Source organism: Pinus tabuliformis, chromosome 2_1 (genome assembly GCF_031772625.1).
Source record: "Pinus tabuliformis cultivar Carrire ecotype Pingquan chromosome 2_1, CPIR1, whole genome shotgun sequence".
NCBI classification, from domain to species: domain Eukaryota; kingdom Viridiplantae; phylum Streptophyta; class Pinopsida; order Pinales; family Pinaceae; genus Pinus; species Pinus tabuliformis.
In genome coordinates this window covers 804,681,705-804,696,184 of record NC_142299.1, presented here as the reverse complement: position 1 = coordinate 804,696,184, position 14,480 = coordinate 804,681,705, and the positions used below count along the sequence as shown (strand labels likewise).

The following is a 14,480-nucleotide window of genomic DNA, read 5'->3' as shown; positions in this document are numbered from 1 at the left end:
GGTACACAAAAAGAAAGGGTTCAATAAGAAAAACTTCTTCTCCAAGCAAGATGAGTTTGATGAGGACGAGTTTATGGTCATCAAAAAGAAATCAGATGAGGAAAGTGATCATGATGAAAGCCAAGAAACATTATTCATGGCACTCACAGATGATGATGACTCAGGGCTCGAAGGAAATGTAGATGAACCGTTAATAAGCGCCATTGAAGAAAATGAGAAACTACGGAACAAAATCATTTCTCTCAAAGTGGAAAACGAGGAAATAAGAAGGAGAGAAGATCTCTTGGAAGCAAAGCTTAAAGAAAAGGAAGAGACTTGTGAAGAACGTGAGGCCGGAATAGTGTCTCTGAGAAAGGAGTTGGAGCAAATTAAAAAGGGCTATAAAAACTCTCAAATACCTGAGACTATTCTGAAAAACCAAAAACCTCAACATGACAAGTCTGGAATAGGTTTCAAAGGGGAATCCTCAAGCACTAAGAATAGTGCGAAAAGCTATGCCGATGCACTTTCTTGCGATCCAAAAAATGAAAAAGTATGTTATCAAAAGTGCATCCCAGATCCCAAGAATGAAGAGAGAATTACTCCAAAGAAGAATGTGGAGGCGAATCATGGACACTACAGCAAATACAAACCTATACTCCACCAGGGGCCCATCGCAAATCCAAAGAACGAGGGAGGAGTAATTCCCAGGAAGGAAATCGACTCAAACTGTGGTTGCTTAAACAGGTACAAAACCATCTTTCTTGGGCGCTGCTTTCACTGTAAAAACTTCGGTCATCAAGCCGGACATTGTATGGCTCGCAGAAGTGAAAAGACAAAGCTAAAGGACTGAATAATCAACTCATATGCCCCCAAAATGCAAGGACAAATCAAAACCTTCAATTCATTTGATCCCTTGACCAAATTTGATCTAATTTGCTCTTTCTGATACAATAATGGACACTATGAAAAAGACTGCCCACTCAAAGGAAGAAAGACGAGTAGCAAGAACTCCAGCATGGATAAATGCAGCCTGGCTCTATATGCTCAAAATAATGGAAACCATTGGTTTGTGGATAGTGGGTGCTCCAGACACATGACAGGAGACAGAAGGAAGTTTGTCTCACTGAGCAAAAAGGAAGGGAATGTGTCCTTTGGAAGCAGATCTGGCAGAATTGCAGGAAAAGGAACAGTTACTCTGATCAATGGAAAAGGAAAATCTCAAGATGCTCTGCTAGTTGACGGACTCAAACACAACCTCCTGAGTGTCAGCCAAATATGTGATCAAGGACATAAAGTTGTTTTCAACACCAAAGACTGTGAAATAAGGAACTCTGCCTCAGGGGAACTTGTGGCAAAAGGGGTGAGAACATTAGATAACATTTACATTCTGAACAAGATTCAAGAAAATAAATGCTACTTGAGTCAAATAGATGAGAGTTGGTTGTGGCACAAGCAACTTGGACATACAAGCTTCAAAAATCTGATCAATATTACCAAGATCAAAGCTGTACGAGACATACCATGGTTGTTCAAACCAAATCAAGGAGTATGTGGTCCATGTCAACATGGAAAGCAGACCAGAACTAGCCATAAGACAAAGGAGCTCTTTACATTGAAGCCCTTGGGGATCATCCATGCTGATGTGTGTGGGCCAACTAGAAATCAGGGACTCTAAGGAGAAAAGTACTTTGTGTTATTTGTTGATGATTATACTAGAATGATGTGGATATATTTTATAAAGTTTAAATCTAAAACTTTTGAGTGTTTTAAGAATCTAAAAGCCCTTGTAGAAAATGAAAAAGATTCAAAAATTAAGTGCCTCAAAATAGACCGAGGAGGAGAATTCACATCAAACGAATTTAGTAAGTTATGTAATATTCATGGAATTAAAGGGGAATTCTCTACTGCTAGAACACCTCAGCAAAATGGGGTAGTTGAAAGAATAAATTGAACAATCCAAGAAATGGCAAGAACAATGCTATTAGCAGCAGACTTACAACCTATATTCTGGAGAGAAGAAGTAGGGACAGCTGTCTATACATTGAATAGAACTCAATTAAGACCAAATTGTGAAAAAACTCCTTATGAGCTATGGAAAGAAGACCTGCTTCAGTGAAGTACTTCAAGATCTTTGGAAGCAGGTGCTTCATAAAAATAAATGATGGCTCACCCAGAAAGTTTGATTCTCGGGTTGATGAAGGGATATTTCTTGGATACTCTACACAGAGCAAGGCTTACAAGTGCTACAATTATCGACTGAAGAAAATAGTGGAAAGCATTGATGTAAAGGTTGATGAAGATCTTCCAGAAAAGGAAATTGAAGAACATGAAGATGACTTTCTCATTGAAGAAGAAGAACCTAAAGAAGAAGAAATAGATGAGGAAGAAGAAGAAGAAGAGGAGGAAAGAGAACCACTTAATACCCCTTCAAAGATGAAGTATGTCCAAAGACATCATCCAGAAGAGAAGATCATTAGCGATAGAGATGAAGGTGTGCAAACCCGAAGAAGGATAACAATCACACCCAAGAGAAAATTCATTGCCCTCCTATCTATGAGAGAAACAGAAACATTTGCAGAAGAAAGTAAGGATCCTCATTGGGTAAAAGCCATGGAAGAAGAAATGTCCCAAATTGAGAAGAACAAGACATGGGAGATGGTACCTTGTCCAAAGGACAAAAACATAATAGGAACCAAATGGGTGTTCAAAAATAAAATGAATGAGGAAGGACAGGTTATCAGAAACAAGGCAAGACTTGTCTGCAAAGGCTATTCACAAATTGAAGGAATTGACTTTGAAGAGACATTTGCACCAGTGGCCCATATGGAAGCTATCAGGATGTTCTTAGCATTTTCTTGCTCAAAAGGATTCAAAATATATCAAATGGACGTGAAATTAACATTTCTAAATGGGGAACTCAAGGAGGAAGTCTACATGGAGCAGCCAGAAGGTTTTGATCTAACAGTAGGAAAGGACTTAGTCTGTAAGTTGAAAAAGGCTTTATATGGGTTGAAACAAGCTCCTAGAGCTTGGTATGCAAGATTGGATCACTACCTACAACAACAAGGCTTCAAAAAGGGAGTGGCTGGAAGTAATCTATACATAAGGACAGATGAAGGTAAGTTACTAGTCTTGTTTATGTCGATGATCTGATTTTTGCTAGTAATAATGATGAAATGAGCCATGAATTTTCTCAAAGCATGTCAAAAGAGTTTGAGATGTCAATGATAGGAGAGCTGTCCCACTTCCTTGGACTTCAAGTATCTCAAACCAGAGCAGGATTGTGTATATCTCAAACCAAATATCTAAAAGACATGCTCAAAAAATATGGAATGGAGGACTGTGCACCCATGAGCACACCTATGACCACAAACTACAAACTGATCAAAGATTATGACTCCCCTCTAGTAGATGCAACTCATTACAGGTCAATGATTGGAGCCCTTCTATACTTAATAGCTACAAGACTAGACATAATGCAGGTAGTAGGAATGGTGGGAATATTTCAATCTACTCCCAAACAATCCCACTTATTAGCTGTAAAAAGAATTCTCAGATACCTGAAAGGAACTTCTGATTTCGGTCTTTAGTGCCCAAAGAGCTCAACACTGACTGTCACTACATACACCGATGCTAATTGGGCTGGAAGTATAGATGATCGGAAAAGTACTAGTGGAAATGCGTTCTTCCTAGGAGACCATTTAGTATCCTGGCTCAGCAAAAAACAGTCATCCATCTCATTATCCATAGCCGAAGCCGAGTATATTTCTGTAGCAGACTGTTGTACTCAGATACTATGGATGAAGGAAGCTCTAAAATATGTCAACATATGTACAGATCAACTGATTACCATCTATTATGACAACACAAGTGCTATCAGTCTCAGCAAAAATCTAGTGATGCACTCAAGAACCAAACACATACCAATCAAGTATCATTTCCTCCGTGAGCAAGTAGTTCAACAAAACATCGTCCTGGAATATATCAGTACTAAGGAGCAGATAGCTGATATTTTCACAAAACCTCTTCCTCGAGAAGCATTTGAACATTTGTGTTAAAAGATGGGGGTTATTTCTTTATCATCACTCAAGTTCATTCATAAAGATGTAGCAGGATAGGGGGAGCAATTTGAAAGGGGGAGTCCATATGCATTCCTTTGCCATTGATGTCAAAAGGGTAGAGCAGAAGAATATTACCATCAATAACAAAGGGGGAGATTGTTGGATAGAGATTGTCATTGATGTCAATATGGCAATATTCGAGGAGCAAAAGGAGCCAAGAGGAGCAGAATAGAGGATGCAGACAGTCATCGCAACAATATAGGAACAAGCAGAGCTATAAGGAAGCAGACAGAGCCATCAGAGGAGCAATGGGTGCATTTATATTATCGAGATCTATCGGGCCACAAAGAATTATATTCATGAAGATACAGGCAGAGGAGCATATATCATACATATGTGTTTTTACACTATCGGAGGCACAGAACCATATATATATATATATATATACTATCAAGCCATAAAGCCCATGTATGCATGCTTTAACACTATCAGTGGATAGAAAGCCCATATGCATATGCTTAACACTATCGGAGGCGGAAGACTTGGCTCTAGGGAAAATACACTATCGGAGGTGGATTGCGGACTTGAAACTTTATACATGGGAGTGTTGAGTTGTATCGGGTCCGGCACATCACATTGCTATGAGGGGTCTACGTTAACGTCGAGCCCTGACCCTGTGCAACTTTTGATCGCCGATAGTGAGTATCGCATCGGCACTTCAGAAGTGGGAGCTACAATATGTCAAATGGTCCATTGCGATCGCAGATAGCGATATCGCATCGGACCTCCGCTAGGGGCAACTCCCAATTGCAATGCATATCCACGCGGACCCACTACACATTACAAATATGACTTAATCTATGATCGCATCCGTCGCATATCGCAAGCCGTAAAGCCTTGCCACATTGCAAGCACTGACTGTGATAGGCTGTGGACCCGACGGGCATATTAACTATGGTTTAATACCATATCGCATCTAGTCCATCGTAGCAGTGGAGGATTGGTCATCGACCATCAGTGGAGTCATGGGTCTGATATATAAAGGACCCCCAAGAGTCACGAATTTCCGATTGCGATTTAAGTGCGGACTCGATACAGGAATATGTGCGATTGTAATATTCCCTGAAGTCCACCTTTTAGTCTGTTTGACTATTTTTTTCTCATATTCTTTGTGTAATGGAATGTCTGGCTTGCGTGGGGTGTTTTAAGCTGAAAGGCTTACGATGGTTGTTCCGACGGTTTAGAAGGCTGAACGTCAGTGAAAAGGGGTGAATCATGGCAATTATGATTGTGATTGGGACAAAACATCTCCATTTAATTGAAAGAACTCTGTGTATGCCGCAATCATTGCCAAAAGGAGCACTGTTACGGTAAACCGAGAGGATTTGTTCTCCGTGGATCGTTTGGACCAATCTAATGAATCTACGTATCCCCAAAAAGTCAGTGAACTTGCACAACGTAGAGGAAGCCGCAACGACCGAGGAGGAAGCCTAAGAGGCGGTGTAAACAGAAACGAATGGACAAAGCATGGGAATGTATAAAACAGTAAAAACAGAGAATTGTTCATGTTGTTGCTGTGGTGAAGAACCAGAGTGTGAGATAACAGAAGTAGCAGAGGCAAAAGAGGCATCAGAAGTAGCAGAGGCAGAAGTGGCAGCAAAAGCAATAGAGGTTGTATAGGAAACAGAAGCAGCAGAGGCAGGAGAGTAGGAGTGAGAGAACCTCAACTGAATAGAGTGTAGCAGCATACCAGTTTATACCAAGGTTGGGTTGGAGCCCAAGAGGTTGGAGCCTCAGAACTGAACAGGACTGAAGTCATTGGGGGTAAGTGCTCCTAAGTGCAAAACCACTATAAGACAGAGTTGGTGCTCTGGAGGTTGGAACCTCACTAAAGTCCAAGTTGGAGCTAGGAAACTATTCACAATCAGATATATACTTATATTGTATTTATTTCATTGCACTGTCTTGAGTTTTAATAAAAGCATTAATTCCAACTATTGATTTCTGTGTTCTGTGTATACATATACATATCTATATATGCTTTTGGCAATCACTAGAACAATTAAAAAAAAAATAAGAAATACTGATTCACCCCCCCTCTCAGTATTTCCAATAGAACTGTTGATTGATATTACCTGTGATAAGCTGGAGTAATCTAAGGATGTCAAGTCATCATGTACCATTTATCTAGGTGTCACATGTGATTAGGACTAGGAGAAAGGACTGTTGCACCTTTACAAGGACAAGATTAAACCAGAAACCCAACCTTAGTTTTTATTACAGGCCACAACTTACTTTCATGAAGCAGTAGTATTGTAGCATTTGTAGCACATTGTGGTATGGGCATTGACCATTCATGTAGTTTGTATCTTAATCAAAATGGATTTGATGTTGGAGTCAAAGCGAGTTATAGGAATGGAGTTGTAACAAGGCACTGGGTTGCCCTATTGGAAGTTGTGGCAATAGAAAATCCTTTCTAAGGAGATTTCATATCTACTTTGTTGTTTGGTTTGGTGTTGATTATCACTCAAAAGTGAGTGTACCACATTTAAAGCTTAAGATAGGAGAGGACAATGAAGTAGGACCTAATTAATGAGCTTTTATATCCTTTTGATGTCAGAAGAGAAAGAGAGGGACGGGGCTTCTCTCACTTTTGGTATAGAAAGACAAGAATGAAAATGTGCTATTAGCTTTGTGGTAGAGCACACACTTGATAATTGCTAGGAAGACTCACCTTAATTAATAATATTTGATGTACATATCAGAGCCAGATCTATGGATGTCAACCATTCATAGTACATCAAGTCATTAACATGATTTTCACCAAGCAATGTTCAGTGATCAACACTAGGTATCATTGCTATTTTGTTCATAATATTTTTTTTTCTTTTTTTAACATGTCTTTATGTATGCTAATACTATTTTTTTCTTTTTAATTGCTTTTAATCTGGCACACTTGTGTGTTGGTTATAATTCAATTGTGTTGAAAGAATGCGTCTGAAGAGTTGGAAACTTTACTATAATGATTCAGAATGAGAACTTGATGATATATTTTATTCAGTTTATGATCAATACTAGGAGTCAACTCTATTTTGTTAACATAACCTATATCTATATATAATTTGTTTTTGCATTTTTTGACATGACTCATTATGTATGCTAATATAGTTTTTTTCTTCATTTTAACAAAATCACATCTTTAAATCTCTCATACCTGTGTGTTTGTAATTATTTATTGATTATGTTGAAAGATTGTGCTTGAATGAGAACTTGATGATATCTACCATCCAGATAGTAGAAATTTTGTAGTTTTCTTATTAAAAGAGAAGAACCAAACTGTAGTTTTGTTTTTAAAACATATAAATTTGTTAGAAGTTGCTACATGTTTTTCAACATGTGTCTCAATTCACATTTGATGATTTGACAAGCTTTTGCAAGTAACCAAATTTTTGCTAAATTAAAGTTGACATACTATGTTTATTGCAATGGCACCTTTGAAGTAAATTGTTCTAAGGCTGTAAAGATTCAAGGTATTATAGGACCTTGTTCATATTTGGAAGAGGTTTATCCTTGCTCACTTTTGCCTTTCTATAATTGATATATTATTTTTGTTGTTTCAAAAGATTGTCGTTTAGTATGATGCTTAGCTAATGTGCAAATATAAGATAAGATGAGGTAATTCTTAGATACATTAAGTTTGGGTCCCAATTAATACTCTTCTCCTATCTTGTAATAAAGATTTTAAGGTCTTTGGAATTGGAACCTTGATTTCATCTTCAGTGTATTTTAATTTTATCACTTTTATCAAAGCATTGACAGAGCATTGAGAAAGTAGCCTAACCTATATAGTTACATTTTGAAACAATCTATCAGTTAATAATTCCATTTACATGGATAATTTTGTAGAAAGGGCCATCTTAACCGGGCATTGTGATTGGTAAGGGAAACGAAACTTCATGGAAGATGTGTGGACTTGATAAAAATACTTCCTTGACAATATTTTTTAATGTTGCACCAAGTGAACGTTTTAACCCAGCATTACAGGCTGCCAATGAACAACTTTTTATTCAGTTTCTAACACAATATGTTGTTTTTTCTCCATTTAAATGATTTTTTGTCAGTTTCACATCTTTGGTTGTGTCCAATAAAATAATTATGGAAAAAAATTCATCATGATGTTGCAAATACTTTTGTCCGCATTTACCAATATTCTGATGGCCAAATGAGGCTCCTGGTTACAAAAAATACAAGGACATTGGTGGACGACAGTGCAACTACTGAGGTTTGGCACAATTCTTTAATGTGATTCTATACATGATTGTAAATTATCTTATTTTCTCGATTGTTGTTTTGCATGATTGTAAACTATATTATTTCCTTCAATGATAGGTACATTTGAAATTTGGGTAGAATAGCATAGAAGAGACAGAAGAGTTGTTACATAATTCAAAATGGTTAAGATTAAAGAAACCATTTGACTTGTAAATATCTGTTCTCTCCAAGGAAAAAATTCCATAAAGTTTCAAGGTTTAATTCTTTGAAGGGTGCTAGCTCAATGGAAGAGCACCTGCTTTACAAGTAGGTGGTTGTTGGTTCGAACCTTTCGTGCCCTAATATTTATAGGGAATGTTAACGATCACTATTCATCCATTTATATGTATCAATAGTGGGGGAGTTAAAGGACCATTATCAAAAGTCATTTTATATATATGAAATGGTGATGATTAATGAATGCCGCCATATATATGCATCAATAGTGAGGGTCATGAAAGGTCTTTCACCATAAATCATTGTTGTTCATATGAAATGGTGATGGTCATTATCTATCATTATAATCACTATTCATGATGGACCTTGAATGTCACCACAACACCTATACTTTTGGTGACGTGGCCTTTGGTGACATTCAATTTTTGGTGATGGAAGTTATTTTGACTGTCACCAATGAGCTTATGGTGACATTTTTTTACCCTCACCAAAATATAAAAATGTGATGGTCAATGAATGTCACCATATATATGCATTAATAGTGAGGGTCATGAAAGGTCTATCACCATAAATCACTATTGTTCATATGAAATAGTGACGGTCACTATCTGTCATTAAAATCATTATTCATGATGGACCTTAAATTTCACCACAATACCTATACTTTTGGCGACGCCACCTTTGGGGACGTTTAGTTTTTGTTGACAAAAGTCATTTTCACCGTCACCAATAAGCTTATGGTGACATTTTTTGACCCTCACCATGACCTTTTTTGTTTTAGTGGAGGATAATAAAAGGGTGAAACCAATGACACCACATTGGATGCCAAAACTAATGCATAACTAGATGAAAATTTAAACTCAAACCTAGGCACAAAACTAGATTCTAATGTGGACACAAAATGAGGCAGAAAAAAAGGATGCAAATTTGCATGCCGAAAAGGATGCAAAATTAGACAACAAAAATGATGCAAAAATGGATGTAAAAAATGGTGCAAAATTGGACACATAAGTAGACACAAAAAATAGTGTGTAAATGGGCATTAAAATGGCTCAAAATTGGATGCAAATTGAGATGAAATGTTGGATGAAAAATGAGGCGAAAAAGCGATGCAAAACTTGGTGCAAAAACAAATGCAAAAGTAGACGTAAAAAATGGCTCAAAATTGAACATAACATTAGACACAAAATGGGATGCAAAGGTGGATGCAACACATGGCTCAACATATGATGCAAATCTAGATGAAAATTTGGATTCTCAAAATGATGTAAAATTGGATGTGAGAAATGGTGTTAAAAATGATACAAAATTGGATGCAACAAATGATGCAAAATATGGTGCAAAAAAGGGAGACAAATCAAATGCAAAAGTGGATGTAAAAAGTGGTGCAAAACAAGATGCAAAAATGGGCACAAAAATGGATGAAAATTTTGGTGCTAAATCATATTCAATATATGGTGCAAAATTGGAGGCAAAAAAAGGTGCAAAAAAAGGTACAAAATTAGAAGAAAAAATTGGTGTAAGACTAGATGAAAAAACTAGCACAAACTAAATGCAAAAAATGGTGCTAAATCGAATGAAAAAGATGGTCTAAACCCCGATGCAAATGATTGCACAAAACTAGAAGAAAATAATGACACCAAATTGGAAGAAAAAAATGACGCAAAAACATATGCAAAAATTGGCACAAAACTAGAAGCAAAATTTGTCGTAAAACAAGGTGCAAAACTAGATGCAAAAAGTGGTCCAAATTTAGACGCAAAATATAATGCAAAAAAGGATGCAAAATTTGGTGTAAAATAGGATGAAAAATATGGCACAAAAAATATGCTTTAAAAATTGTACAATAGAGTCAGATTTAATGCTAGGATGTTCATTCCAATTGGAAAAAAATGCACTATAATCTAGTGCAAATTGCTTATTTTGTTGTAGTGGTGACTCAACATTCTTAATTTCTCCACAACACTGGCCAAGTCCTAGAAAGCTCTACTACCACTACTAGGGTTCTTCTTGTTGATGTCCCACTATTGTACCAACCTTTAATGAACCTTATGTATTATTTTTTCACTGAACTTAGTCTCTTGAACATCAAATATTTCCCTACCGTCATATTACTTATAAGGGAAGTAGCAAAGTGAGTTTTCCTTTTTGCAACCCTTGCATTTCAAAGTCTTCCTTTTTGATTTACTTCTTTTTCTATTACTAGTTGTTGGCCCATGTGTCTAGAGTTTAAATTTTCTATCCTCCTTTTGTTGTTGATGAGGGTATTCATGGAGCAGGTGTTTTGATATGGTGATCAAATTTTAGCTCAAAAATGAAAGTGCCCAAAATGTTTCCAAACTAGCATCAAGTTGAAGTGTTCGTCATTTTGAATCCAATGACATTTGTTTCACCTCAATCTGACATTGTATGCTCAAGTTATCGCGTTTTGATTGTTTGGCCCAATAATTGAAAAAATAACAGGTTTGCTAACTGGGCAATTGACTCGGCTACTGTAATGTTGACATCATAAAGCCCATTGTGAATGTACAAAAGATGAAGTTCTTCCAAGTGGTAGCCTTGTATTGGTTGAAATGTCACAGTTTGATTGGGTCATGTTTAATGTGGTGGACCAATTAGGGTGTGCAACGTGGCCCAACTAGAGGCCGCCATATGGCCCAACCATAGGCCGCCACGTGGCCCAACCAGAGGCCACCACATGGAACCCCATGGTTGGCTACAATTTTGGTATGTGTCAGATAGGTTGGGCAGGTTTTGATCCTGTAACCTTGCATTCAGAAGCCTAGCACCTTGCCACTGCACCATAGGGGTGGTTCTTACCCCATAAGGGCACGAGCCTTATTTATGTTTTAACTCGGCATGTAATAGGAGGAGGGGTCGAGCTGTTAGCCCCGACCCCTGGTCACCTGACTCAACATATAACCTTAGCTCACTGGTTTGGGGCTTGGGGACCAGCCCCCACCCTTAGTCGCATATCTCCCACAAGACCACCGGTAGGAGCTGAACCGAAGCGCCAACAGGAAAGGGATAAGAAGTAGCCCTAACTCTGGTTGTATGCTACCTCACAACACCATGGCAAGGGTGCTCAATGGAGGGGGATTGTAAGGGGACCAGACCTAGATCATATGGCCACCAATGTGACCCTAGGCACGTAGAACGGGAGCTCAACAATAAGGGCGAGCCATTGGCCCAACTCTTAGCTCTATGGGTACCAACAAGACCATGATCCCCAAATAAATGGTGCCTACACTGGCAAGGGTGGGCGGTTAGCCCTAGCCCTTGGGCCTATGGTGCCCATGTGACCATATTATTCCACACTTAAGGATTATTGGGAATTTAAAGTGTCCAACAAATTGCAACTTCAGCGGGCGAAATTTTCTCCTCCACACCGTAAAATAGGGAAAATTTGTAGGATAGTTAGATTGTTAGTCCAATTTGTAGGATGGACCACATAGAAACTAAAGACAGAGCTTGTGGGAGCCATAACTTGGAGAGTTTTTCACCTTTTGGAGCTCAAGAAGAGTTTATCTAGGGGATTTTGGACATTCTAGATCGAATGGTGACCTCTATTTACTGATTAGAGCACATCTAAAGAGACTTTTTGTAGGTTCAATTCCATGGATGTATGGATCAATCAATGTTTTGGAGCAGTTCTTGAAGGTGTTTGAGCATGGAGAAGGCCTTGTAGGGATTTTATTACCTTCATATGTTTACTGCAGTAGTTGTTACTTGCAGTGTTAAGCTCTTTTATTCTTTTCTCACTATGTATTCTTGAGGAAAGCTTTCTTTTTGTACTTCAATGTGGAATTGAAGTACTTGTATGCTCATGTATGCTCATTTTCAGATGGAGTATTGGGTCTTTTTAGGGGACAACTTTTATTGTTGATAGTTTCATGACTGAATGTAGGTTTTCATGTTCTTTATAGTGAGAGTTCTTTGTAGGAGAACGTTTCCTTGAAGGGGAAAATAGCCACTTGTTTTGTCAACAAAATTTATGTGCTCTTTTCACTGAATATATGGAGTAATCTAGCTATGTTGGCAGGCCTCGAGATGTAGCCCAGGAGGGGTGAACCCCATTACCAAATTATTTTTTGTTCCTCTTCATGAATGCCTATATGATTTAAATGATGAGATGTTGATTATGTTTTAAGTTTGCATTAAAAAATAACTCATAGTCCTTGAAGAGACCTTTGAAACCCTGTTTTGTCATAAGACCCATTTTTCTTTGCAAAGCGTCAAGAGAACGATCACTTTTTAGGAAGGATAAGTTATCCTCCAATTTCATATCAAATTGGTATCATAGCAAGGCTTGAACAAGTTGTAAGAATGGGCAAGAAGATTTTCCAATAGTTTGAGGAGATGAATTTGTCTCTTCGAATAGAGAACATTGAATTGAGGAGAATGCTTGAAATTGTTGAAGAGGATAACAGGCATATGCACCTTCAGTTACAGAATGTGCTGGAGGAACAAGTTGATGAACGTTCCACTCAAGTGACAGTAAAGGAAACCTCCAAAGTGAAGCCGATATATGAGCATGGTTCAAACATAGGTTATGGACCTTATGAGGGAAATGATGCATGTGCATTTTGTAAGCATCTCATAGATTCTCATCATATGTCAGTTGGTAAGATTGTGTGGCTAGAGTGGCCTACAAATTCGTCATCATCATTTGAACTAGAAAAGGTGGATGGAAAGTTCAAGGAGGTGATAAGCATCTCAAATCCTTCTATTTCTGTTCATAACAACCCTTTTGCAGCATTTGAACAACATACTAGAGGCATTGGTATGATGTTGTTATATAAAATGGGTTATGAAGGAGGAGGCCTCATCATCAATGACCAAGGGATCACCAATCCAATCATGGTACAAGAGAGACCAAAATATCAAGGATTGGAATATGGTCAAAGAGAGTTTGGAGAATTCTCTAAATGGTTTGAGGAAAATCAATCATGAGAGGATGATATGTCACACCAAGATGGTGGTGACAACGTTCATTTATCTTCTAAGAGAGATGAATTCTTTAAAGGACCTTGCATGTCATTGTCTGGTCCACATCGTCAAAGTTGCAACCCAATGGAAAGGTATAAATCTCATGGGTGTTTTCCAAATGTTGGTAATTTTGACTATTTGTGGAATATGTATCCTTGCACTCTTTATGATGCATTTGAACCTTGTGTCATTATTTGTGAGCAATGCATGGTAATGGTCAAAAGAATGGATCATATTCTTGGCATCAAGCATGATGAATCTCCTTCACACTTGAGGACTTCCTTGTCAACAAGCAAGAGAAAGTACTTTTGTACCCATTGCAAGATGCATGGGCATGGGAATGATCGATGTTGGAAACTACATCTAGAGCTTCGTTCCAAGAAGGGAAAAGAGATTATGCAAACCAATGCAAAGGAAGCAAGAGGTGGAAAAGAGGAATTGCAACGTTCCTAAGGAAACCTTCAAAGCAAAGTTGATGCAAAAAGAGAACCCATAAGCCTAGGAGAGGTAAAGATTGGGTAGACTATTTGTATAGTTTGTTTTTGCTTTGTAAATTATAAAATATTGTTGTTGTTTACATATTTTGGGTACCTTTGTAAAGTGAACAATAATAATCACTATGAACAACATGTGTTTTTCATTGCATGTTATGTAGTTGGTTTGTTTATAAGTCCAAATGTTTGAGGACTTTTGGAATGTACAATGTTTGTCTACAAGTTTGTCATGTACTCACCAATGCAAGTGTTTAAGATGAAACTTGTTGTGAATAGAATATTTTTTTAAAGATGGTACATGTTGGTTATGATTTGGGCTGACCCAGGTTTGATCTTTATAGTGCACCAACAAAACCCTCAATCATTGGCCCTTTCGATAACGACGTGCAAGCAGATCGCAGTCTCACCCGAAGTGACTATGGGAGGATGCATAAACAAGTTTATACAACCTTGAAGGATGTTGCAA

General features: G+C 37.8%; 1 pseudogene; it reads left to right on the top strand.

Annotated features, from left to right (window-relative positions):
• LOC149203030 (protein transport protein SEC23 E-like) overlaps positions 1–8,349 on the top strand; it is a 49,964-nt pseudogene extending 41,615 nt beyond the window's left edge.
• Positions 8,350–14,480: the final 6,131 nt, after the last annotated feature.